A 25,354-nucleotide genomic window follows, 5' to 3' on the forward strand; every position below is an offset into this window, starting at 1 on the left:
CCCCAGACACTCAGAATGTGATTGCATCTGGGGATAGGAGCATTAAAGTAGTGATTCAGTTCAAATGAGGCTCTTAGGGTGGGCCCTCATTCAATTTGACTAATATTCTTTTTTTAAAATATTTTATTTATTTATTAGAGAGAAAGAGAGAGAGCGAGCACACATGAGCAGGGGGAGGGGCAGAGAGAGAGGGAGAAGCAGGCTCCCAGCTGAGCAGGGAACCCAATGTGGGGCTGGATCCCAGGACCCTGAGATCATGACCTGAGCTGAAGCCAGATGTGTAACTGACTGAGCCACCCAGGTGCCCCCAGTTTGACTAATATTCTTATAAGAAGAAGATACTTGGGCACACGAGGACACCAAGGACGTGCACGCACAGAGGGAAGAGCATGTGAAGGTGTGGCAAGAAGGTGGCCATCTGCAAGGCAAAGAGAGAGCCCTCAGCCGAAGTGAAACTTGCTGACACCTTGATCCTGAACTTCCAGCCTCTAGATGTGATAAAATAAATTTCTAGGGTTTGAGTCACTCAGTCTGTGATATTTCCTCATGGCAACCTAGCAAACTAATACAGAGTTCATGCCAGCTCTTGATGCAGTTTTCAGTTTCCTAATTCTCGTTCTAGGGACAATCCTTAAAAAAATCAAAATTGTGGTGTGACATGGGGTACTTTATTTGAAGTAAAACCAAAAAGAAACGCAGAATGCAAACCCAAGTCAGAAAAACACCTAGCTAGGGGCGCCTGGGTGGCACAGCGGTTAAGCGTCTGCCTTCGGCTCAGGGCGTGATCCTGGCGTTCTGGGATCGAGCCCCACATCAGGCTCCTCCGCTAGGAGCCTGCTTCTTCCTCTCCCACTCCCCCTGCTTGTGTTCCCTCTCTCGCTGGCTGTCTCTCTCTGTCGAATAAATAAATTTAAAAAAATAATAAAAATAAAAATAAATAAATAAAATAAAATAAAACACCTAGCTAGTGTTGGAATGGAAGAATTATATGAATTTCATATGGCTGCTGTAGTAAATTACCACACCTTAGTGGCTTCAAATAATATGACTTTATTATCTCAGAGTTCTAGAGGTCAGCAGTTGAAAATGAATTTCACCAAGTTAATATCAATGTGTTGGCAGGGCTGCATCCTTTCCAGAGGCTATAGCAGAGAATTTGGCTTTTTGCCTTTTTCATCTTCCTGAGGCTGCCTACATTCCTTGACTCATGGACCCTTCCATCTTCAAAATCAGCAGTGGAAGGTCAAGTCTTGCTCACACTGCACTACTGTGACACCCACTTCCCTGTCTTCCTTATGACCCTTGTGAATTCACTGGGCCCACCCAGATAATCCAAGATAATCTCCTCATTGCAACATTCTTAATCAACGTGCAGTCCCTTTTGCCATAGAAGGTAACATAAGCATAGATCCTGGGAATTAGGACTTGCACATCTCTAGATGGCCATTATTCTGTCTGCCCCAGGAATGTGAGAAAAGTGTGAGAGAACAAAAGGAAGTGCTTTACCTCCACCCAGGTTGGTGCTGGGAAAGGTTCCAGAATTTGAGAGTTTAGGATTAGTAAATAATTCCCAGGGGGACTAAAAATGAGGATAGACTCTCTAGACAGAAAGACCATGGCATGAAAAAGCATATCTGTGTTTGGAGAAATACAGGACTATACATGTTGTCATTCAGAGCAAGCAATAAGTACAATAAAAAAATAAAATGGGACAATCAGACAGAAATTAGGGCATTTGGGGGTGCCTGGGTGGCTCAGTCATTAAGCGTCTGCCTTCGACTCAGGTCATGATCCCAGGGTCCTGGGATCCAGCCCCACGGCAGGCTCCCTGCTCAGCAGGAGGTCTGCTTCGCCCTCTCCCACTCCCCCTGCTTGTGTTCCCTTTCTCACTGTCTCTCTCTCTCTGTCAAATAAATAAATAAAATCTTAAAAAAAAATTAGGGCATTTGAACTGTGTTTCAAGGAAGTAAGAATATTTAAACAATTTGAATGAGATCTGTAGGAAGCAGGGTTGAGAGGAAATTGGAAATAAAAAAGGAATTCCACGTGGCAGAAACAGCACCAGCAAAGTCATGGAGATGGTAATGACTGAGCATTCATTTTTACTCTGTCCTTGGGAATACAAGGAACATACTGAGGAATATCGTCATCAAAGTTTCTGTTAGGCTCAAAGGAGGCTTCAAGATTCTAAAAGAAGGTAGGTTAAAGGGGAAAACACTCATTTTAGAAAGATACATTTTTCATCAGACGTCATTTCTAAACATGCACATCTTAGCATCCAAAGTGTTCTGTTACTATGAAAAGTTCTCCTATCACTAATTTTTCCACTGCCTTTTCCATTACTGTGTCAAAAATCTAACCATAAATAGCCTTTCTTTAGAGATTTTATTTATTTATTTGAGAGAAAGATAGCACAAGCAGGGCAGAGAGGAAGAAACAGGCTCCCTGCTTAAGCCTGATACGGGGCTTAATCCCAGGACCCTGGGACCATGACCTGAGCCGAAGGCAGACGCGTAACTGACTGAGCCACCCAGGTGCCCCAACCATAAATATCATGTGTCAAGTTCTTATATGCCAACATAGTAGTAAGGGCTGCATTAAGAATCGTTACACCCATTGAACAGATGAAGAAAAGAGGCTCTGACAAGTTAAAGCATTGAAGCCACACAGAGACAGATCTAAGACATTCTTCTGAAAACAATACTCCAGTAAGATTACAAGAAGTGAAAATAGGTTTGTCCATTTATAAAATTGCAGAATCAAAAGACACCTGCTTTTTCTTCTCCCCCTAAAGATCTAGTATCTTCAAATTTTAAAGTAATGCATAAAAAAGAAATGAAAAAAAGAAGCAGTGGAGGAGGGGGAAAAGAAACAATCCCTTCTGCTCTCCTGATTAGAAAAGTTTGAAGAATCATCCATTGCCAGTTGGGAGTTGCCCCTTGCAGGGATTTAAGTGCCTTGGTTGGTTACCATCTCTGGGAATGCCACCCACTGCTGTCCTCTTTTGCTGAAAGAGTCACTTTTTCTCCAGGAAGATGCAGTGATTTGCTCTGTGATGGGCAGTTCTAGTGTACCAGTGAGAAGTTAGGTACCAGATTGTGAAGGGACTCTAAAGCCTTCCTGCCCTTGGAAACTAACCATGAGAGTTGATCTCTTACCATCTCCAACTCTGATCCTTAGTGTTGAAATATTTCACCAAGATGGAGGAACAGAAAAAGGAGACATTAACTCACTGTATTAATTCAGTAGGGGCAATTAAAGGGATGGCACACAGAGCTCAGTTCTGAGAAGGGGCTAGAAGTTCATAGAGAGCAGGCCAAGGAAGAAGTATGGACAGAACACAGACATAGCAAAGGTTGTATCATATCAACAGTATGAAGGTAGCAAAATTCTTGTTGGAGGACAAAGGGAGTCATAAACAGAAAAATTTCTCAAGGAGAAGAGACAGTGGCCACTGAAGACACATTTTGCCAAATTATTAGTTTGTCTTGAACCAATCCTTATCCCTGAGTAGTATCAGGACTCAGTGGTCTGACTCCACGCTATTTTCTCTACAAAATTTATCTTCTGGGACCCTCCAACATCAGTACTGAACTTGATGAGTTGGCTTGTATTGGAAGATGACTCCCAGCATGTCTCGTGGATATTTAGGTCTCTGAACTTTATGCTAAAAGAACTGTAATCAAAGTAGGCTTTTGAGATGTTTTCTAAGAGAGGAATGGACTGGAGGAAGGGAACCATCTAGAACATTCTGGTTAGAACGGATCTCTAGCAATTGGATAGTGTCCTCAAGATTCAGCACACTGTAACTTCTAGCTTACAAAGCCAGTGGCCACCAAATCCTTATTTACTGAACTAATAAACCTAGAACAACAGTCAAATCACATTTCAGTGCGGTAATATTTAAAAAGAAGAATGTATTACTGGGTCTGTGTACTTTGCTGCTTTCATTGTTCCTTCTAAGAATTATTCTTTGCTAATTTTCCCAAAAGATTACTAGCTTCCTTCAGTGGTTGTTTGTTCTTCAGGCAAGTCATTAGGTGGGGAACAGAAGGTCAGAAAATAAAGCACTTTGCACCATAGGCCATTAAACAGTGGTAAATAAAATTAAAACACAGAGATATGTTGGAACCTTAGGGCAAGGCAAGTATCGGGAAACATTTTCGTGGCTCAGAAAATTTAAGGCATTACTTTAAATTACTGAGTTAGTGTCAAAGCTGAAGCTGTGCTCTAAAAACAGCTTTCTCCAGGTATCTACAGAGTATATTTTAAACCTGTGATAAAATAGCTTTGCTTTGGGAAATGTAATAAATTCTGTTACTTAGACTGGATTATATTAACCATAACAGTTAAGATTTACTGACCATTTACTTTGGGCCAAGGACTGGTAAGCACATAATATGGGATATTTCAATTAATATTTATAATAACAAAATGAGGGGGTATTATTATTTCCCCCATTTGACAAAAGATGAAAGTAGAGCTCAAAGATATTCAGTAAACACTCTGACGTAATGTGGCTAATAAGTGGCCAAACCCTGACTCAAACCTTTTGTATTAGACTTTATGGCCCATGTTTGTCCTCACTGGGCAGTTCTTGGAGTGCTCTTAGTATGCAAATATTCTGGATAATCAAAAACCATCACTGACACACTTTTAAGAGTAAGTTTTCAATAGAATAAATTGTACATATATACGTGTGTGTGTGCGTACATATATACACATATATAATTACATATATACGTTATATGTATATAATACATGTGTATATGTAATTCAACTTAACCATCCTTTAAGCATTCAGAAAACATTTTAGGATTTTGCAATGTATCAAGGTGATCATCCCCACTAGAACTTGTTGATTTTCCTGTAAAAATGCAAACATGATGGCCGATAGAAAGTTTTGCACTAAACAGGCGTAACTGAAATGTATGATACAGCCCGAATGCTCTGTGAATTAAAGGTTTACCAAAATGGGGATTAATTAGTGAAGTTAGCCAGGCACAGAAGGACAGATACAGGACAATTCCACTCATATGAGGTATCTAAAATAGTCAAACACCTAGAAAGAATAAAATGGTGGTTACCAGGGCCTGGGAGGAGGGGAAGTGGAGAGCTGCTGTTCAAGGGACATGACCTTCCAGTTGCACAGATGACTAAGTACTGGAGTTCTGCTGTAATACTGTGCCTATAGCTAACAGTACTGCATTGTGCACCTAAACGTTTGGCAAAAGGGTAGACCTCTTGACCCACCACCACCACAACAACAAAAAAGATGGTGATTAATAGTGTGTCTTTGCTTAGTGGTCCCACAGATCCTCACTGAAATCAGTCTCTCTGCATGAGAATATGTATCGAAGTCCATAAAGTCATCCCAGCAACTGCAATTGCTGAGCACGAGCCTGTATCATTTTGAAAGCATCCTATCTTCTCTCTTTGACCCATTCCACATCTCTGCTAATCTTACGTGAAAAGAATAATGCTTTTGACCAGCAGAGAGCAGCAATGATATACTTTATAAGAGCAAGTCTGGTGAACCAGACCATCTTTTCTCAAATGTCCGCTTTGTGAGATCCACACAGACTCTGTTTTGCGTGGTCCCAGTCTTTGAGTGGTGCCTGGTTAAAGGATCCCTGACATTTCCTGAACTCAGTGGATGAGGCCGTTCTGCTGGCCTGGGCCCCTGTCCCGTGTTACAGTCCTACTGGTTCCATGGGTGGCATTGACCCCTGCTGGCCGGGTTGCCTCCTGGTGCTGCCAGCAGGGCCCGGATGTCTGGGTCACAGTGCCACTTTATCATGGTGGCATCTGTCCTCATTACTCAGTTGCATTCAAGGCTGGAGGTTGTGGTGCTTCGTGGAGTTTGTATGGTGTTCTATGTCGACGCACAATATGGTCTTCTTGCATAAAAGGCTGTTAGGGATCTTTGAGGATAGTGGAAGGGGTCATGTTGGTAGAGGGGTGGACAGGGACATAAACTTGGGGGGTGTGTATTTTCAGAAAACAGGAATAAAGGAAAGGAAATGGAATAGGAATCTAGAAAAAAAACAAAAACAAAATGAAGACTCTGGGAGTAGAAGCTCGGAGAAGAGATTTCAACAAGATGTTTGATTTCTAAATCCCCTTGGTGATGGTGAAAGTAAATTAGCAAAGTTATTGACTCTGGGAATAGATAGGTTTGGGGGACCTCAGAACAAATTTGGCCTCATCTTGAGGACTCAAGCTAGAGTACATGGGGTCAGAGGGAAGTGGTTAAGAAAGAATCCTACAGAAGAAAATTGATGTCAAAGCAACTTGGGGAAGAGGAAGACTCTGTTTTCCTCCAGTGCAGGAGGGAAGTAGAAAGCCATGAATAATGATACAGAGAGACTTGGAGGTGAAAAGGAAATTGGAAATTAATTACTTCAATCTGCTCCATAAAACAAAAGGCCTTGGCTTCTGGAGTGTGTGTGTTTGTTTCTTTGAGGGTTGCTGGCTTGAGAGCAGAAAACAGAAAATGAAATATAACTCAATAAGAAGGATGCTGAAAAGTCTCGTGAGTTTAGCTGAGATCATGTAACACCTGATTGTTATAGAACCAGAAGAAGTTGTAGTCATATCATCTTACTTATCTGAGACTGTAGGTATTCAGAAGGTAATAGGTGGTAAAATTTATTGAGTGGCATTAAGGAGGATGGTAGAAGATGAAGGAGTTGATGAATATAGGGAAAGGACGGTTGACTCCCCTAATCTTGGATTCTAGGCAAAACAGAAGACAAGAAAAGGTGGTCCATGAAGATGGACTGGGGAATAGGAGTTTGAGAAAATGGGAGCCCTATACGACTCCAGAGGAATACGGGATGCAGAAGAGCTAAAGATAACTGTTCTCATTTTCCAGGTGGCTCACTGATCTGTCTTGAGCATTTTTAGTTCTTGGCACATAGGGGGCACATGGTTTAGTGGGTTAAGCGTCTGCCTTCGGCTCAGGTCGTGATCCCAGGCTCCTGGAATTGAGCTCTGCGTCTGGCTCCCGCTCAGCGGGGAGCCTGCTTCTCCCTCTTTCTCCCCCTCCACCCTGCTTGTGCTCTCACTCTATCTCAGATAAATAAATACAAAAATCTTTAGTTCTTGGCACATAGAAGATAATCAATACATATCTGCTAAATAAATTAATAATTATTGTTAAACCCAGGCCATTTAAAAAATAAAGCATTGAAGTTGTACAAACCAGGAAATAAGCACCTTTTTTTATAAATAGGACAAATCTAGAGACATTTAAAAGGGGAATATTATAACTACATGTTCCTCTGCCCCTCTCTGCAGCCACCACCCAAGGAGAGAAGTATTAGCATTGCGTCATAATTACCAATGAAGCAATTAATGAATTCCCTTCTGTTAAAAAAGGACTTTTGGTGACATTTTCAAAAAACCTTCTTGCTCTGACATCCTGTCAATTCCACGTGCCGCACAGCTGCAAACCCACGCAGAGGCTTTGGCCCTTCGCTTGCACCGGCCCATGGAATCCGAGCTCACATCTTCAGACGCACAGATGTCCAGAAATCTAAGGCTGGAAGATTCCTTGGGAGCAGCAAGACCATATAATTTACCTACCAAATCAAACCAACTCTGGGAGAGAATGGGGACACTTCTAATAATTAGCCAGATCACTGCTTACAACAGAGTGTCAGTGAATGCAAACCTCTGTTCTACATGCGAAATGAAGGCTCCAAGAGGGTAAGAGGTTTCTCCTAATCCAGTGTCTCCATCCAACAAGTATAAGAATTTTTGGGTAAACAGTAGAAGCTTCCCGTGGTTTGCTGGGAGCTGTGTTCAAAAGCAAGTGGCAAATCCTTTTCTGCCAAATGAGTAAACATCTAACAGTAAGTGGTACAAGAACAAGGTCCGTGGATACAAGCTGTTCTTAGACACTGGGTGAGGTTACTGCTCTCAGCCCTTTTATGCACCTTGATTACATTTTGCATGAAAGGTCTTCACTGCCTGCAAAGCAGCACTGGGACTGAAGCACATGCAACAAAACTGTATTTACATTTTAAATAATGCATTTTGAAGTATTTTCAAACTCAGAGAAAGACTACAAGAATAGCACAAAGAACTTCTATCCTTCACTTCATCCAGAATCCCAACACCTCTCTCTCTCTTTCTCTCTCTCTCTCTTTCTTTCTGTCAACTAGTTACTGAATCAGGAAATCAACACTGATCAATACTTCCTCTTCATCCAGTGACCTCATCTGAGGAACCACATCTAGAAGGTAGATTCTTTCAAATGTCAATTTAGCGTTCCTGAGACTTAGATTGAAATTATACTGTATACAAGTATATACTATATTGTTTATAGCGAAGTATATTTTAACTTTTTATTGAAGAATAATATAGAAAAGTACACATATCCTAAGTTTACATCTTGGAGAATTTTTACAAAGCAGACACTTCTGTAACCATGGACCAGTCAAGGACATAAACAGGATCTCATAAGCCCTCCTCATTCTCCTTTTCTGTTACCATACCTTCCCTCTCTGATAACCACTTTCCTAATTTCTAATGGCAGGGGTGACTTCTTTGGGTTTGGTTCTAGATGTAAATGCATAACATACAGTATGAATGATCAAAATGATCTTTACCACCTTCATCCACAATGAGGCATGTGTTTATAGGGTTCTTGCTGCTTCATAGTATCCTGTGTATGACTAGGCCCTAATTATTTTACCCAGTCTACAACCTCCAACCCACATCTCTACCTTCAAGGAATTTATAGTAGCATGGAATCTATTGAGAATGAGGATGGATCGCGGAATGATTTCTTTTTAATAATAAATTTTTATTGTGTTATGTTAGTCACCATACAGGACATCCTTAGTTTTTGATGTAATGTTCCATGATTCATTGTTTGCGTATAACACCCAGTGCACCATGCAATACGTGCCCTCCTTAATACCTATCACTGGCCTATCCCATTCCCCCACCCCCTCCCCTCTGAAGCCCTCAGTTTGTTTTCCAGAGTCCACAGTCTCTCATGGTTCATTCCCCCTCTGTTTACCCCCCCTTCGTTCTTCCCTTCCTTCTCCTACCGATTTCCCTGCTATTTCTTATGTTCCATAAATGGGTGAAACCATATGATAATTGTCTTTCTCTGCTTGACTTATTTCACTTAGCATAGTCTCCTCCAGTCCCATCCATGTTGCTGCAAATGTTGGGTAATCGTTTTTCCGATGGCTGAGTTATATTCCATTGTATATATGGACCACATCTTCTTAATCCATTCATCTGTTGAAAAGGACATCTCGGTTCCTTCCACAATTTAGCTATTGTGGACAAAGCTGCTACGAACATTGGGGTGCATATGGCCCTCCTCTTCACTACATTTGTATCTTTGGGGTAAATAACCCAGTGATTTTTGAATACAAAAGAGAAGGACCAACATTACCCAATGGAGAAGCTTCTTGAACTGATACCTTTTTAATTCGGAAGAATGGCTAGGATTTGCATAGTGACAAAAGGAAAGAAAAGAATTTCAACTTGAGCAGTGGTTCAAAGGCAGAACAATTAGTGTAGTGATTCTCCCACCTACACGGTAGAATCATCTAGAAAAATCTTAGAAACATGATGTCTGGGCTCCACTTCGGACCAATGAATTAAGACTGTCTGCAGGGGAGGGGCGCCTGGGTGGCGCAGTCGTTAAGCATCTGCCTTAGGCTCAGGGCGTGATCCCGGCGTTCTGGGATCGAGCCCCACATCAGGCTCCTCCGCTATGAGCCTGCTTCTTCCTCTCCCACTCCCCCTGCTTGTGTTCCCTCTCTCGCTGGCTGTCTCTCTCTGTCAAATAAATAAATAAATAAATAAAAAATCTTAAAAAAAAAATAAATAAATAAAAATAAAAAAAAAAGACTGTCTGCAGGGGAGACCTAGCTATTTGTAATTTTTACGATCTTGCCAGGTGATTGTAATGTAAAGTCATGATTGAGAGCCTCTGGGTGGTGGATTTAAAACATTGTACATAGCATAGATGGAAGGGAATAGTAGTTAAAATCCTGGAATAGAAGGTCCACAAGCAGACTGTCACCCAAGGCTTCCTCCTTGATCGGAAAGTTTGGCCAGGAACAAAAAGTCACGTTGGCTGGTTATGTAATGCAGCTAATACAGTGTGAAGAGTAGGTAGGGGAGTGGTGTTTAAGAATTCTTCTAGCCTGTGATGTTATAAAACATAATTTACATCCACACTGGTTTAATTAGCATTTCTGCTTCAACACCCTTTATATTATCTCGCATTTTTTGACACATTTGTCTCCAGAACATCAACTTATATAAAACAAACATGTTTTAAATAGCAAACTTAGAGAATCTGCCCTCCCTGCAAACATTTTACATTTATCATGACCGTGGGCCTGTGTCTATACACTGAAGTTGGAAAAATTCCCCTGAGTTAAGAACTTCTGTAAATTTTCTGCTGTTTTCAAAGTCAACAACAGCCAGTTCGCTGCTTCACATGTGGGGATTTGGGATGCCCAGCATGCTGCTGTGGGCGCTTGGGAAGCCAGGGTGAAAATATGGGACAAGCACATATGGGACGTGCATACCTGAATTCCAGCCCCTGCACAAGAAGCCTCGGAGTGTGGAGAAAGACCGCGGTTTCTGTAGTAGGGGGAACTGAAGCCCTATTTACTGAAACCCCGGTTTCATCAATTCCCAGTGGGGTGATCCTGGAGACAGCCATTTAATCCCTCTGGACCAAAATCTTCTCCTCCATAAAATGGGAGGGTGAGGAACAAGTATTTTGTGGAGTGTGAACTGTGTCTCAAGCATTGCATGTGTGCTTTCAGTAAGTACAACCTTATTGAATCCCCCGAGGAATGAATAACTATGAAGTAATTAGTATTAATAGCTCCGTTTTCTGTATCAGGAAAGGGAAGCTTAGAATTTCAGCAACTGACTCCAAAACCTGCTCTTTTACTTACTGCACAGTGTTCACTTCTTAACACAAAACAGATCGAGAAAGAGCATATTCTCGGTGTCTGGGGAGGCAAGAAGATGGAGAAAATAGCACGGGGTCATAGTGCCTCTTAACTGATCATAATATAAGTAAAAGATGGGCTACACTGGTTTGAGCACATTGCAAGTGATAATCTTTTCTCCCAGAAAAATGCAGGTAATTATGCCTTCCATCTTTAAATGAAGTATTTATTGAGCCCCTACTGTATGCCAGGTCGTCTTCTAGGCACTGTGTATGAGAAGGGGCTGTTATAGAAACAGGCACACCTCCACATACGGTACCCTTTCATCTCTTACAGAGGCCAAACATTTCAGGGAATACCACCCTCATCATCGATCCTCGTAGCCCCTGTGTGGCTTGCTAGAGGGAATAAAACTGCTACAAAAGCTCTTTTTTGTTGAGTGGTGTTTACTTAAACTCTTAATAGACGTATAACTCCTATGTCATGTTTTGAAGTGTCACCTGCTTCATAAACAAATACTCATTTGATTTTTGCTTTGACAACATTTTTTAATCAGGGGGGAGTGATCTGGAAAGCATGAGCTTTTGTTCTCTTCATCCCGTGCGAGCATCTCTAAACGCGGGTTCTTTCCCCTCGACCTTGCCTCTTCATCTAGCTGAAGGCTGCTTATTCCTTCCCGTGTTTTTATGTCGTTCTAGCTTCTCCTTGCAGCTCTTTGTAATACAGATGATTGAACAAGCCAATACAATTTATTCTAATTCCCGAGCTTATTAAATCAAGCACTTGAAGGTCACTGTCAAACCAAAACAGACCAGGGGTTCTTTTAATAAGCATAGATGGTTATGCAAGGCTAATGTGATAGGAGCCAAAGGAGCGGAGACTTCTGATTTAGGATGTATTCAATATCTGCTTATAAATATAGATGGAGGAGAATAATGAACTTCTTGGCCCCAAAGGCTGGATTGATTTTTATATACCTTTCTAAACTTTGATTGTGCAGGGCAGCACGTGTAACAAAAAGTGATTGATCAAGGAGAGGCTACAGACATGGAAAGGACCTAACTGGGAAAAGGCAGAAGGAGAATGCGCTGTCTAGTAATTCAGGAGCGTGACTGCTCTACAGCGACGTGTTGGAGAGTTTCTGGTATTCAGCATCTTCATTTGTTCATTTCGTTTATTCACCAAAATTCTGTTGAGCACCTACTATGAACTGAGTAATATTCTAAAGTCTGGGGATACCACAATGAATGGGACAGGCAAAGTCAGGCCACCGTGATGTTTATATTTTATTTTCCTTTTTTTCAGATTTTTATTTTAATTGCAGTTAGATAACATCCAGGGTTACTGTAATTTCAGGTGTACAGTATAGTAATTCAACAGTTCCATACATCACCCTGTGCTCATCATGACAAGTGCACACCCCTTAATCCCCATCACCTACGTAACCAACCCCCTACCCCTCTCCCCTCTGGTAACCATCAGATTTATTCTCTATAGTTAAGAGTCTGTTTCTTGCTTTGTCTCTTTCTTATTTTATTCTCTTTACTCATTTCTTTTGTTTCTTAAATTCCACATATGAGTGAAAGCATATGGTATTTGTCTTTCTCTGACTGTTGTTGTGTTGTTGTTGTTTTTGCTTAGTATTATATTCTCTAGCTCAATGCATGTCATTGCAAATGGCAAGATTTCATTCTTTTTTATGGCTGAATAACATTCCATTATATATATATATATATATATATATATATATATATATATACACACACATATATATATATATATATATATATATACACATATATATATATATATATATATACACACACACACACACACACCACTTTTTCTTTATCCATTCATCAATTGATCAATACTTGGGCTTCTTCCATATCTTGGCTATTGTAAATAATGCTGCCGTAAACACAGGAGTGCATATATCCCTTTGAGCTAATACCCAGCAGTGGTACAATACTTGGGCTAACTATCCAGAAGTGCAATTACTGGATCACAGGGTAGTTCTATTTTTAACTTTTTGGGGAACTGCCATACTATTTTCCACAGTGACTGCTCCAGTTTACATTTCTACCAATAGTGCACCAAGGGTTCCTTTTTCTCCACGTCCTCACCAACACCCGTTGTTTCTTATGTTGTTGATCTTAGCCATTCTGACAGACGTGAGGTGATATCTCATTGTAGTTTTGATTTGCATTTCCCTGATGATAAGTGATGATGAGTATCTTTCCATGTCTCTGTTGGCCACCTGTATGTCTTCTTTGGAGAAATGTCTTTTCATGTCTTCTGCCCATTTTTTAATTGGATTATTTGTTTTTGGGGTGTTGAGTTGTGTAAGTTCTTTATATATTTTGGATACTAATCCTTTATCAGATGCATCATTTGCAAATATCTTCTCCTATTCTGTAGGTTGTCTATCTATTAGAATTGTTGGTTGTTTCCTTTGCTGTGCAGAAGCTTTTTATTTTGATGAACTCCCAGTAGTTTATTTTTGCATTTGTTTTCCTTGCCTCAGAAGATATAGCTAGAAAAAAATGGTGCTATGGCCGATGTCAGAGAAATAACTGTCTGCTTTCTCTTCTAGGATTTTCATGGTTTCGGGTCTCACATTTAGGTCTTTCATCTATTTTGAATTTATTTTTGTGTATGGTATAAAAAAGTGGTCTGATCTAATTCTTTTGTATGTTCTTGTCCAGTTTTCCCAACACCATTTGTTGAAGAGACTGCCCTTTTCCCATTGGATATTCTTTCCTGTGTTGTCCAAGATTAATTGACCATATAATTGTTGGTTTATTTCTGGATTTTCCATTCTGTTCTATCGATATTTGTGTCTATTTTTATATCAGTATCACACTGTTTGATTACGACAGCTTTGTAATATAACTTGAAGTCTAGAATGGTAATGCCTCCAGCTTTGCTTTTCTTTTTCAAGATTGCTTTGACTATTTGAGGTCTTTTGGGGTTCCATACAGATTTTAGGATTGTTTGTTCCAGTTCTATGAAAATTTTGTTGGTATTTTGATAGAGATTGCACTAAATGTGTAGATTGCTTTGGGTAGTATAGACATTTTAACAATATCTGTTCTTCTGATCCATGAGCATGGAATGTCTTTCATTTCTTTGTGTCGTCTTCAGTTTCTTTCATCAGTGTCTTATAGTGTTCAGAGTACAGGTCCTTCACCTCTTTGGTTAGATTTATTGATAGGTATCTTATTATTTATTTTTAGTGCAATTGTAAATGAGATTGTTTCCATAATTTCTCTTTCTGCAGCTTCATTATTGGTGCATAGAAATGCAACATACTTCTCTACATTGATTTTGTATCCTGCAAATTTACTGAATTCATTGACCAGTTCTAGCAGTTTTTTGGTGGAATGTTTAGGGTTTTTATATGTTATAATATCATGTTATCTGCAAATAGTGAAAGTTTTACTTATTTCTGACCAATTTGGATTCCTTTTCCTTTTTATTGTTTGCTGTGGCTAGGACTTACAGTACTATGTTAAATAAAAGTGGTAAGAATGGACATCCCTGTCTTGTTCCTCACCTTAGTGGAATGTAGTTGTTTTGTAGCCTGATCACAGAGACCTTTAGAGTCCAAAAAACACATTCTTTTCTTTTTGCTCAAATTACTTTCAGTAATTTACAGTATTCTAGTGGTTTTCAAAGTGTAGTCTGAGGTCCAACCACCCGGGGAAAAAGATCACCTGGGAACTTGTTGAAAATGCAAATTCTCAGGGCTCTACCCCAGACAAGTTGAATTAAAAACTACAGAAGTGGACCTATAATCTGTTTTAACAAGTCCTCCTGGAGATTCTGATGCATGTTTAAGTCTGAGAACTGCTGCTTTATTCATCTGGCAAAAAGTATGGGCAGGGGGGTTCTCTGGAGCAAAGGTTGGGGCGGGGCAATCATTCAGGACTTCAGAGCCCACCATCTACAGGTGGGGCAGACTTTCCTGGGGACTCCATTTTACGTCCCTCTTGTAGGTACCTTGGATATCCCTAAACTACCTTGCTTCTTTACTTATCTTTCCCAAAGCCTTGCCACTTCTGTTAAGCCTTGGACTTCAATGGCCAATGTCAGTCATCAGGATTTTCCAGGATGTAGGTGAAGGGGCTTGAGATCATGCGGATGAGATCATGCTGGTGAGGGAAAGGACAAATAAATACATATTTATTACTAGTCCGTTGTGGGGCCAATCATCTGTTGTCAATATTAAATCCGCCCACTGTGAAAGTGACATGTTTATAGAACAACCATGGGCTTTTCTTTGCTAACTGTAGCTTTTTCATCTCAGAATGTCATAAGGCTCCCTTCCTTTATCCTACCTCAGTCAGCACCTGGCCCAGGAAGATGGGGAAGAGAGGAAAGCAAAAGAAGGAGAAGAAAAAATCTTCTCCATGCAAATATTAAAGGAATCGACTCAGAACAACTGGGAATGTCACAGCTGGAAAAGATTCTGACCAAAATTGAAACTAAACCACTCATTTTCGGAGGGAAGAAGTGGAGGCTTAAAGAGGTAAAATAACTTCTGAAGATCGTAGGTTAGACCTCAGTTCTTCCAGGGGCTCCTGGGTGGCTCAGTGCATTAAGCACCTGTTGGCTCAGGTCATGATCTCAGGGTCCTGGGATCCAGCCCTCTGTCAGATTCCCTGCTCAGTGAAGAGCCTGCTTCTCCTTCTCCCTCTGCCCCTTCCCTCTACCTGTGCTCTTTCTCTCTCTCAAATAAAATAAAATCTTAAAAAAAAAAAAAAAAAGAACTCAGGTCTTCCAAACATGTTCTTTTTTAGTGATACCAGAAGTTTTCAAAGCAGAATCCCTGAACTCCACTCCATGGGTCTCTGAGGCCCTCATGGAGGTCCATAAAGTAAACATTTTCAGAACAATATTAAGAACTAACTTGCCTTTCTGCTCCCTCCTTCTCTCGCCAACATACCCTGGAGTCTTGCAGAGACAGATGACATGATTTGATACCACAAATTGAATACAGAAGCCAACATGAACATTCAGCTCTCCTGTTAAATCAGACAGAAAACAGATTTGCAAACTTGATGTCACTCTCCTCACTATTTCTTTGCTTTGGAACATATGGTTATTTTTCAAAAAAATATGTGATTTTGCACATATAACAGGTTTATTATTCTTTTAATAATTCATAAACAGTATTTTAAAAACATTAGTTATCAATGTTAATATAGTAAATACTGATTGATAGATAACACCTGTGTAAACAAAAGTTCTTTGTGGCCTTAATAATTTGGAGGATTGTAGAGGCACCTGGTGGCTTAGTCAGTTAAACGTCTGACTCTCGATTTCCACTCAGGTCGTGATCTCAGGGTGGTGAGATCGAGCCCCATGTCAGGCTCTGCACTGGGTGTGGAGTCTGCTTAAGAGTCTCTCTCTCCCTCTCCCTCTGCCCTTCCTGCCCTGCTCACATTTTCTGTCTCTCTGTCTCTCTCTAAAATAAGTAAATAAATAAAATAATTTGGAAGATTGTAAAGAGATCTCAAGATCAAAAAGTTTGAGAACTGCTACACTCTACCATGACTTTTAAAAACAAATGGTTAAATCTCCACTCAGAAAAAGATAATTTTGAAATTATAAGCTCTGTGAGGACAGGGACGCTTGGTTTTTTGTTTTTGTTTTTTTGCTTTGAACTGTTCCCCAAGTTCCTAGATTAGTGCTTGGTATATCACAGGCATTCAATAAATATGAATTGAATAAATGAAAGAATATATATTTTGGGGCATCTGGGTGACTCAGTCAGTTGACTGGCTGACTCTTGGTTTCAGCTCAGGTCATGATCTTGGGGTTCTGGGTTCGAGGCCCACATTGGGCTCCATACTCAGTCGAGAGTCTGCTTGAGGATTCTCTCTCTCTCTCTTTTTCCACCCCACCCCTACTCACAGCTCTCTGGCTCTCTCTTTCTCTCTAAAGATAGTGTGAGCAGCAGGAGAGGGAGAAGCAGGGAGCCTGATGCAGGGCTCCATTACAGGACCCTGGGATCGTGACCTGAGCTGAAAACAGATGCCTAATGGACCGAGCCACCGAGGCATCCCCATCATGATGTGATGAGTGCTGGGTGTTACATGTAACTGATAAATTGTTGAACACCACATCTGAGACTAACGATGTACCATATGTTGGCTAATTGAATTTAAATAAAAAAAAATAATCAGAAGGGGGAATGAAACATGAGAGACTATGGACTATGAGAAACAAACTGAGGACTACAGAGGGGAGGGGGGTGGGGGAATGGGATAGACCGGTGATGGGTAGTAAGGAGGGCACATATTGCATGGTGCACTGGGTGTTATACCCAACTAATGAATCATCAAGCCTTACATCAGAAACCGGGGATGTACTGTATGGTGACTAACATAATATAATAAAAAATCATTATAAAAAAAAATAATAAAATAAAATAAAATTGCTCGTTTAAGTTTAAAATAAATAAATTTTCTTAAAAAAGAATATATATTTTATACAAAAGTCAACAGTAATTGTTTAACCAACAGTTAAAAAATAAAAAATTCGGAGAGGAATTCTTTCAGAGAAACTGCCTGTCTTTTGTCCTGGAGATAGAAACTGGGATCAGTGACAGGAAGCCCTGACCCCTGTTGTCATCTTGAGGTTCCAGAATCAACTTAGAGTAGGAAGTACTCAGACAGTGTGCTGTTTAGCCCCTCTTCACTGTGTCTCCCCTTCTCATCTCCCTTCTCCCTTCTCATCTCCCCTTCCACCTTTCTATCCTCCACATATTTCTTTTTTGGGTACGAGGCTAATCTTCAGATGCAGAGACATGACCTGGAAAATTATAATTTAGGAAATATGGCCCAATTCCATTTCTACTTTGCTCAGAATTATCAGATGACCCTAAATAACTAGGGAGGAAAAAAATCTTGACTTAGACAATTACACATCACCCTGCTTTCCTTAAGCTGTGGTTTTTATCTTGTTTTGCTTTGTTTTGTTTTGCTAAGAAGTAATTCTTGCAAGAGAGATGTTCAGTAAATTTTAACTAAACATTTCAGCCTCCTGGTAACTTGTAAGGATTAATGATTCTTCCCCAAAGTGGAGCTCCACCTGACAGAGGAGATGGTCCTATCTCATCCACAGAGCCTGGTGTGTGCAAGGCACAATCTCTCTCTCTCTCTCTCTCTCTCTCTCTCTCTGTCTTTTTTTTTTTTTTTTTCAGTACTTTCCATCTTATCTTCTTGATCAATTGTGTTGAGTCCAAATGTTGGCCATTTTCTTAGTCTGCTTGGGCTGCTATAAAGAGATACCAGCTGGGTGGCTATAAAGAAAAAAAAAATTTCTCACAGTTCTGGAGGCTGGAAACTCAAGATCAGGGTGCCAGCACAGTGAGGTTCTGGTGAGGGCCCACTTCCAGTTTCAGTTTCAGACTACCAGGTCCTGGTTGAAACCTTGCATGGTGGGAAAAGCTAGCTAGTTCTCTCACCTCTTCTTACAAGGGCACTAATCCTATCATGAAGACTTCACCCTGATGACCTAATTATTTCCCAAAAGACCTACATTGGGCATTAGGATCTTAAAATATGAATTGGGAGAGAAGGGTAGGATACATACATTCAGACCATAGAAGTCATCATCTCCATTTTAATACTGAAAAGTCTGAGGCTCAGAGAGGCACCATAGCTCTGAATAAGACATTAAAGTTGGGGTTACAATCCAGACTTTTAGAGTCCTTGTACAGGAACCTTTTATTTTCATAACAATATATGGGAAAGCTCTGGTGATCATATTTCCACCTGCGTAATTAACCTAGGGAAGAGAAAGGTTACGTGTTGGGCAATGTGTTCATTGTTTTACATGAGATACCTCACTTCTTCCTTATATTATCACATTTTAACCAACAGGGAATATGCAATTCAGAGAAGTTAAGTGACTTGTCCAAGGTCACACAGCCTGAATCAGAAGTAGGATTTTAATAAAACATGTACTATGTCTTTGTGAATTCCATTATAATGCCTTCAAAATGAGAAGACAACAGACAGGAATATTACTTTTTCAGGTATAATAAGACAGTGATTTAGGCTAGGGTGCATGATTACCCAGCATCAAATAATGAAATTTTTGTTTGTTTGTTTTAAGTGTTTTGCACTGATATTTTTTATTATGTTCAGTTAGCCACTGTATAGCACATCATTAGTTTTTGGTGTAGTGTTCAATGATTCATTAGTTACGTATAACACCCAGTACTCATCACAACATGTGCTATCCTTAATAAAAAAACTAAGATAATTTCAAATTTAAGTAATTTAAATTGTCTAATCTAGAATGGCCCACCAGTGAAGAAAATCAGTGTTTATTACACATCAAGAGTGACAACACTGCAATCTGTATGCGAGGAGAAAAGGGGAGAAACTATATCTTTCCCAGTGTTTTTTACCTCTGCCTTTCTATTTCTTCTTCTGAGTGATGGGGCAGGAAAGGAGTGGAACAGAGGGCAGGCAGGTTGTGGGCAAGAGACATCTGGGATTGAATATGGCTTGTAATAGCTTCAGAAATTAGGATTTCTCGGGGCGCCTGGGTGGCACAGCGGTTAAGCGTCTGCCTTCGGCTCAGGGCGTGATCCCGGCATTGTGGGATCGAGCCCCACATCAGGCTCCTCCGCTGGGAGCCTGCTTCTTCCTCTCCCACTCCCCCTGCTTATGTTCCCTCTCTCGCTGGCTGTCTCTGTCTCTGTCGAATAAATAAATAAAAAATCTTTAAAAAAAAAAAAAAGAAATTAGGATTTCTCTTGCCTTTACCAGCCAATTTTCTGAAAAGTGGGGGATAAGAAAGCATTTGTGCCCTTCCAGAATATGCTGTGTATTCATGAGGTTAGTTGTTACTTTTAAATAAACAGTTTCCTTATGTACAAAATTCTCCAGCAGGCTGAATGAACTGAATTGTGTGCCCCCAAAATTCATGTTGAAACCCTAACCCCCCAGAACCTCAGAATATGACGGTGTTTGGAGATCGAGCCTTTAAAGAGGTGATTAAGGTTACATGAGATCACTGGGGTGGGTGGTAATCCATGTAACTGGTGTCCCCATCAATGAGGAGATCAGGACACACACCGAGGGAAGACCACATGAGGACACAGGGAGCAGTCGCCATCTGCAAGCCAGGGAGAGTGGCCTCAGGAGACACCACCCTGCTGGCACCTTGATCCCAGATTTGTAGCCACAATCTAGAACTGTGAGAAGTCGGTTTCTGTTGCTCGAGCCACCCGGCATGCGGGGACTTGCTACGGCAGCCATAGCACACGGATGAATAGGCTCCCCTTCCTTGTAAATGCTTTGACCTCTACAGTCATCTGCATGTTGTGTCCCTTCAACATTCTTGTGTTGATAACCTAATGCCCAAGGTGATGAGGAGGTAGGGTCCTTGGGACAGGACTAGGTGATGAGGGTAGAGGCCTCACAAATAGGATGAGTGCCTTTACGAAGGAAGCCCAGAGAGCTCCCCGGCCTCTTCCACCACGTGAGGGCACGGTGGGAAGTCGGCTCTCTGCAATCTGGAAGTGCCTTCCCTGGAACCCAGCTTTGCTGGCACCCTGAGCTCAGACTTCCAGCCTCCAGGACTGTGAGGAATAAATTTCTGTGGCTTACCAGCCACCCGTCTGGGGTGTTTTGTTCTAGCAGCCAGAACAGACTAAGACAGCCTAAGTTATTGGAATCTAAGGCTCCAGAGCACAGATTTACTGAGTCTAGACACCGGACAACCGTCCACCACCGTGACCATCGTGGTGCCTCACTCAGAGCAAAGGGACTGGGGATCCTGGAGTGATCCCAGAGATGGTTCCCAATTCATTCCCTCCCCAGAAGCACACCCCACTCAACACCTTCCTGTTCTGCTCCCTGGGGTGTGAGCCTTTTCTCCTCTCTGTTTCTAAACCCCACAAAGCATTGGGTTGTCACTGCTGACACGTTGAATAACACTTAATTAACGAGCACACACAACTCCAGCACCTTTTACTAATTAATTTACCCCAAGTTTAATTTTATTTGCCTCTCAGTTTCTAAATTCTAACTAAACCTGCTAATTACTTTGTGCTAATTCCGTTGCATTCTTCTGGAAAGGAGAAAAAAAATCTCACAAATATCGGTTTGGGAGATAAAGAGGGACAATGAATTTAGGAAAGACCCAATTACTGTTTAAGAAATGTAGGTTAGTTAGTAGGAAAGGACTTGTGGTTGTGGTTGTTGTTGTTGTTGTTTTAATTAAATGTTTAGTCTAAATAAGAAACTGTTCTTCCTAGTGTTTGGTTATGCCTTTTTTAACCACTCACACATATTTAATAATTGTGGAAATCCAGAAGAACGTCCGCATCTCATGTAGGAAGCTGAGAGTGAGCTGATGTCTGTGATTGGCATGAGATGTCTGGGGGGTACACCACAGCATCCTCCCACCCACTGCACTGATTCAAGCACGAAAGCGACGGGAGTACAGTCACTGTGCTAACGTCCATATTATCTTCATCTTATGTGCTTATCTCAATAGGACATCTGCACCAGTGTCTCTGGGCCTGAGAGGGAGACTAAAGATCCATGTGTCCGAATCCTTCTCAGCTTTCTTGGCCCACTCAAAATGCTGCCTCTTCCATGAGCCAGGCATTGAAATCTTCCCTTAATCGGATCACACTTCTGAGTAGCCAACTCAGGTTAGCACCTCTGAAGTATTCAACTGGGCCAAAATATCCTAACTGACTTTGATGTCTATCCTGAACTTTCATTCTGTCTGATGTTAAAGAAGACAAAGTCATCATTTTTAGGCAAATTCAATCGATGGTGTGATTGTTCTCATTTTAAATGTAAGAGTGATGAAATTCACAATTTCATTCTTCATTTGAGGTTGATGCTAAGGTTTGATGTTCTTACTCAAACGCCGCCGTGCCATTGGCAAGAAGGCAAGTCTTCTTCCTCGGGTTGATCCTTCTGGATGTGATGCAGGTTCTAGTTATCCTTTCAGCCATAGTGCCTGCCACCTCCCCGGACGCATCTTCAAGGGGAGGCAGGGGACGTCAGGGAAACGTATGAGAAAGTCTACTTGGAGAGAGTGGGCTCAAAATCCAACAGAGTCCCCCCCTTTCCTGCTGTACAGAAATAAACAAGGACTATTCAGTGGAAATGAATGGAGGTGATTTATTCTGAGCTTGCTATAGCTGAGGAGTCAGCTCCATCCCCTGTGTTTGGCGAGGACTCAAAAGGCAGACAAAGGGTGGGCAAGTTTTATCATGAAAACGAGGAAAGCTTCAGGTATGCTCTGGTTGGAGGTGGTTGGCTTGACTGGAGATGGACTTACTGGAAGTGGAGTATCTTCCGTGATTGGTTCCAGAAGCGTATTTCGTTTTCTTTCATTGGCTCTGAGTTGGAAGCAGGACAATAATTAGGGCAGCTGACCTTTGTCCAAGTCCCGCCTGTTCTAGGTCGATTGCTGCAGACGCTGTGGCTTGTCTGCCTGGATTGGTTGCTACAATGCTGTGGGTCAGAGTTCCATTGTTCTATATGGTCTGGCCATTGTGTTTTCTGTATGCAGTCTCTCAGCTCTACGAGGAACAGGTAGGACTAATCGAGTACGACAGTGGATCTCAAACGTTAACATGATCAGACTGAATCCCACACACTGAGAGACAGGCCCATGGACATGAACGCATAGTCACAAAAAAATGAGAACTTTACAACTCGTCCAGCCCCATTTGTCTACGTGTCCCCTCTCCAAAGTTATTAGCTCCTTGGGAATTTCTCTAAGTCATTGTATACGGTCAGGATACTAACACCTAGCCAAGACTGGTGCTTGGTAAGTATTTATAGTTTGGTCTGGGCTTTTCTATCAGTATCTTTGGTTTGACTGTGACTAATAGAAAAAAATCTGGCTCCAGAGTAGAAAATAAAGCTCCTGGTGCCTACTTTGAGTGCTAATTGCCTAAAGCCCCGTGGTCCCCCGCTTACGGCAGAGAGGCCACGTGCAGGGACGACACATTAAGGATAATGGGGTGAGGGAATCAGAGAACATAAAACAAAGAAATGGACCAAGGAGCCCATTTGAACAACTTAAGTCAGTTTGATGTGGTCCGTAGCTTCCCCAGCGCGTCCCTGTCCACATGAAAAACTGAGCTAGACCGAGCTGGCCATTTACGGAATCTGCTCACCGCCTCTCTCTGGGAAATAGCATTAACTCTTTGGCAAGTGGTCTGGTCACGGTAAATCAATTTTGACAAAATTGGTTTCATTATTTTCTCTGAGTGGCCAATTAAATGTTATTGTTATTTTTATTTCAGGGGAACTGTCAGTATGTATTTCTTGCAAAAACTAGACAATGAAGAGATAATGCATTAATGCATTAAATTGTTCATTAACTCATTCATCACCTGATGGTTAAAAACTTCGTTTGTAGAGCAGAGGTTATCAAGCGTGGCTGCATTCATAGAATCACCTGGCGAGATGGGGAAACAGTGCCCATCTCTCCAGGCTGTGCCTTGGATCAATAAATCAGAACCGCTGACGGTGGAACACAGGATACTTAAATTTGAAACTCCTCAGGCGATTCCAACATTCAACTGAAGTTGAAAGTTGCTGATCCAGATAGAGTGAGATCTCCTGATTTAAATTCCAGCTGTTCTGCCAATTAAGTGAGCAAGTTGCTTAAGCTCCCTGACCCTCAGTCTCCTCATCTATAAAATGGTGGAGGGAGTAGGATCTGCCTCAAAGGGCTTTAGAGAGGATTGAGGAAGATAACACATGAAAATGCCAGGATAGGTCCTGACACATGGTAAGTTATATATTCTGTTCTTATTTTAATGCATATTGTAATGATATTATTTCTATAATGAAGCCCAATGGAAATACACAAATAATATAAGGAAATATTTAAATAATCTTAATACTGGGCAGAATTATATTTTATGCAGCGATGAGGACAAAATCATTGTGCTATGAGGAAAAAAAAAAGCAAGTATAAGTGGATTCATGGAAGGCACCATTGAAATAGGAATGGTTTAGTTGGGTCTCCAGTGTTTTCTTCTAATAATTTGATCTAGGAAGATAAAAACATTATCCATTAGTAACTGAGTCGAAAACCTTATTTTAAACCAAAAAGAACTGCTCAGTTTTTGTTGTTGTTATAGTTAGCTATTTCATTTTTGTTATTGGTGCAGTGGACATGAATGGGGCACACAAGAAGATATATTTAAATGTTGGGTTCTATTACACTTTTGGAAAATCTCAAGGAGAAAAGGAAAATCGGTTAAGTTCATGATGTACCTAGCTGCCTGGGAAATAGGGCTAAAACACAATGTTGGATAGCCTAAAGGCTGCCACTCCTAGTTCTTTTTTGAGGGAAAACCCTCTCCCCACAGTCCCTGCCAAGGCAATTGTAATTGTCAACAGAAGTTTCTACACAGATAGTCTGGTTCTGTCCATATATCGTCATGCCTAGCCATCCATTTGACCATGATATCTGTGGGCAGCCAATTTATGGCTGGAAAGTGGTCTGCTGGGTGGTCTATTCTGAAAGCTTTGACCCAATAAGATTAATGTATAACAGAGGCAGTCACATGCCTTTCCTGGGAATGGTAAGCCAGAGATAGGAAGAAGTAAGTACTAGTAGCAAAAATTGAAAGATGAATGGAAGGAACCATGAAGTTGCAGAAGATGGGTGAATGCAGAAGCCATAAAGTATGGGAAAGATACCCCGAGGAAAGCATCATGTTAGTTACTAGAGACAGAAGCTATAGAACTGGAGATAGGAAGTTACAGTCATTTTAAAGGTGTCAGGTCAGCGATTTCTACCTGCCAAAGACAAGATTAAATAGCCTCATGCCTGAAGCTTCCCTTTTCGGTCTATCCAGTTCCAGAATTAGGTCCTTGGTCTGTGAAGTCTAGAGCAGTTCCAGTACAACCTGAAATCTGACTGCCTGAGACTATCTTGTTTATTTTCATATTGCCTCAGCTGCCATTCCTCCTCCCCACATGACAGGAGACAACAAGAATGAGTCTCTGTTCCTTGGATAAACGAATGCATGAATGAATGAATTAGTGAATGAATGAACCTAAGAAAATGAGAACAAAGAAAATCTTTGCTAAATGGAATCCTAAAAGTTTCATGGATTCCAAGGGAGCACCTGCTTTGATCAAAGGTTAACCCAAGGTTTGCAGGACCTGATGTTTAAACAGTTTGGAGGCCCTGTTTAAGAAAAGAGATTTAAATACCCTTTATTTGCTGTATATAAATATATAGAATTAGATGGGGCATGAGTATACGGGAAGCCCTAAAGCTTCAGCTTCATTAGCTTCAGGATGAATCTGGAATGAAGTGAAGGGAGAAAGAACCAAGAGGAAGGTCAAGTATTCCCAACGTTGTCACTTCCACTGCTTGCCTAGTTG

Source organism: Ursus americanus, chromosome 8, assembly GCF_024610735.1.
Source record: "Ursus americanus isolate L20-20 chromosome 8, mUrsAme1.1.p, whole genome shotgun sequence".
NCBI classification, from domain to species: domain Eukaryota; kingdom Metazoa; phylum Chordata; class Mammalia; order Carnivora; family Ursidae; genus Ursus; species Ursus americanus.